We start from the raw sequence: 3,768 nt of genomic DNA, 5'->3' as shown, positions 1-3,768 counted from the left end.
AAAAAAAAAAAAAAAATAGAACGGAAATGTTTTGAAAGCAAGTTTGAACGTAACTTATTGCTGTGAATCTCTATGTATGTGAAGAATACTTTTATTTTTCCCCAGACGAAAACTAGCTCAGGCTTTGCAGGCTAGGATGCAGTGGTAATTTGAGCGCACTCTACAAAATATTCCTCAGGTCTGAAGTCTTAATGCTATATTTCCGAACCTGAGATCTTTTCCAACCTTTAATGATTCTATAATCCATATTGCTTAAATATCCATGATTTCATGTTTCTGTTCCAGTCAGAAATTTAGCATAACTGCCCAAGTAATTACAGCACAACAGATACTGTTGGTATCAGTCTTAACAGCAGGTCTCTAGTGGATGGTTCATGTAGGAAGAAGTAATGATGCCTCTAGAGGCTTCTTGGTGTTGCTGAGAAATCCAACAGGATGTACATACCTAAATGCCTTGCATATGACTCTGCTCTATGGAAGGAGAGATCTCAGTTTTCTGAATGGGATTAAAAAAAAAAAGAAAATGCTTTTACCCCACTATTTTTACCTGAAATCATCAATCAGCAAATACAATTATTTCTACCAATTTTGGAAATAAGCAGATACTATTGGTTTCTTCTTGGGGCAGGAACATGGACTTGATGAGAATTATTGACTGTCCCTCGTGGTCTTGTGATTAATGAAGTATCAAAGGTGGACAATGAAAGCACTACTGTGAGTTGAGTTTTTTCATTCTGTCAGTCATTACAAACAGACTTGAGAGTTGTGTTGAAATATTTTTAGCTGCAACTGTAATTTTATTTATATGTATGTAACTTTGATTCAATAAAGTAACTTATTAGCACATAATTATCTCTCCTGACAGATAGCAAAAAACACCCCCCAGTCAATTTATCAGTTGATTAAATCAATTTGATTAATTGATTTTTTCATATATTTTCCCAGAAAGATCAGATGGATAATCACAAGAGATTTCTTCCAACTTATTTTTGAATGCCATTATGACAACAGATTGTGTAGCAAACAAGTCTGACGTTAACAGTTAACTGTAAGGTATAGTGGAAAACCAAGATGTTAAGATTTCAAATTAATGCCATACACGTGAATATTTCTACTAACTTAATTGTGAAATTTTATTGCTATGACTTTTGCTCTATATAGAGTGCACTCTCTTGTGTTTTTCTGACCGTCAGTCTAAAATAACATATTGAAAACTTACAGTAAGCCCATCAGTGAAGTGGCTGAAAATTTGGAGTCTGTTGTATAGCAATCCTTTAGAACTATAAGTGCTGCTTCCCTTTCCTTTCTATAGGAGTAGATTATGGGCTTTAATTCTTTATATCCCTTTGGTACTAACCCGTAAGCTGATGTCTACTGAAATTTACAGACAGGCTTGATGTGTCGGGGTAGCTATAGAACGAAATACTCAATTCCCGTGGCGCTTTCCTTCCTTCCCAGAGACTTAATTTATTGTAGGTTTCTATTTCATTCGAAAAAGCAATGGATGTTTTTGAATGTTTTTCAGAGAATCAAGGAGCTTAAAGTCCATCATTCATGAGCCAGAAAAAAATCTATCAGGAGGCTGAGTATTAAGCATATGTTTATTAAAAGAGCTTTCTACCCATTAAAGTACAAACCATCTAATGATGCCTGTAATATCAATTCAGTGTCAAGGAAATGTGGTTGGAATAGCACTCAGGCATACATTTACCTCCTATAATTCCATATTTAACAACCACCTAAACTAAAAATAATTTAGTCTCGTAAATGAGTCATGAATGTTGGAGGAAATGAATGACTTTTCCACAGTGAAAGTAAACTCTCCAGTGGGGGCAGCTCTATTTTTTTCTAAAGCATCTTACTCTCTTTATTTTACCTACAGCAAATTATCCAATCACAAACTTACTTAAAGACAGTTGAAGCTCTCCAGGGGCAAAACAGCCCAGAGCAGTTAAGGCATGCTCTCTGGGAATAGATGGCTAAAAAATATGAGGTAAAATTTGTCTCGGTTGTCCGTCTAGCTGCGGTTCTGCTGTCAGAGCTGTGCATGTGGTAGCAGTGGACATGGTCTCTTGTTGCTCTTTGCACTGGTATTTTAATCCAAAGAATGTTGTTTTAAATCACTGAAAAAGTGCCTTAGCAGCAATAGAAGTAGCCCTCTGTATCTCACCCTTCTAGAAGGGACCTTTTCTCTCTTGTAGGCTCTCATACTGTTGCTTGTAGCTGTGACAGTGTAGTGGTAAAAATTTCATTGTTTGGCCGTTTTAGTTCACTACAACTGCTGTGGATGATGCTTGTGCATCCTATGTTTTTGCCTAACCTAACCCTGCCAATCTTTTTACCCTCTCCAAGCTCTTTTCCCCCTCCAAAAATGACATAAAATAACAGGAAGCTTTACTTTGATGCAAGAAAGGGCTGATCTAATGACATCTGTACTCACCTCCAGAAACTTCAATTAAAAAAAACACGGGTTCAGGTTTAGCCTTAGATCATCAGATTTTGAACTATAAAAATGAAGTCCTTATTCCTGAGTGAATAACACAAACACAACACAACTTTCCAACTTTCTGTTGTCATAATAAATTAGTTGTTTCTACTTGCCTTTCTGCCTCATGCTGCTTTGAGCTGTCACCACCATTTGCTGAGATGAAAATGGTGGGCAGCTTCTCCAGCCCTCCCTAGGAGCTATCTTTCTACTGAGTCCCACAGAAGGATTACTGAGGCCAGCTGTTGCCTGCGGGACCCTTTGAGATCCCTGGACCAACAGATTTCCCTTTCCTTCAGCTTGGACAGCTTCTACTTGGGAAAAACACAAGGGCCATCTGCCTTGGCCTCATGGCCTTTGAATGCTCCTAGATTTTAGACTTGAGTGGGAGAGCCCTGAAGTCACTTCCAGTAGAAAGAAAAGTGTGAGAAAACTTATCAGCTTGACAAGACCTGAACCTAAGCAGCAGGAGAGTTTTTACAGCTAAAAGGCTGCATTAATTTATAGTGAAGCTCCCAAAATGAACTCTCCAGGAAGGGAAAAGACATTCAAAGGCACTAATTCATATGTGATTGGGAATAATTAAAACATCTTCCTGTCTTTCTAGTCTGTTTTTCTTCACCAACAGTGTTTATGCCATATCTTGGCTGAAGGATCCTAAATATCCTTTGCAATGCATGAATTAATTTTGGTAGGTGTGTGTTCCTTCAGGCACAAAATACCCTTCAGCTTCCTGTTTATCTATAGCTCTCACCATTCAAAAATCAGGACTTGAAATTACAGTCTTTATGGGACAACTGGTGACTGCTATCCTGCTGCTGCATGAAGTCAGCCCCCTGGAACACAGCCAGCTGATATTTTTGGCAATATTCCTGGAGCAGCAAGAGGACTTGCTGACCCTGACATCTGGTGCACCTTATGAAATCCAAGCAATTAATCGTGTTCCAAGGTAGATTCTCTCTAGACTGGCTAAGAACGTCTGTTTAGCAGAAACCTTGTGGTATTCATTAAGACCCTTTCAGATAATTTCCAGCAGGTAATTCTCCTAGCCTTGAACAGCATTAGGTAATGTGTTACCCAGAGCTCAGTTTAACATTCAGCTGTGTTTCTTGGAAGGTGAAACAGGGATTATTTACCAGGGGATACAGCAGACTGAAAACAAGACCGAGGATAGAAAACAATTTTTGTGTCATTGTCTGAGATGCCTTTTGGATTAAAGGTGTCAAAGAACAGGGTGGGTCTTGGTAGAGTTGACCAGCTGGAAAATGGATCTTGCCCCTGTT

The sequence above is a fragment of the Meleagris gallopavo genome, chromosome 4, assembly GCF_000146605.3.
Source record: "Meleagris gallopavo isolate NT-WF06-2002-E0010 breed Aviagen turkey brand Nicholas breeding stock chromosome 4, Turkey_5.1, whole genome shotgun sequence".
NCBI lineage: Eukaryota > Metazoa > Chordata > Aves > Galliformes > Phasianidae > Meleagris > Meleagris gallopavo.
Note: the sequence above shows the minus strand (reverse complement) of the source record.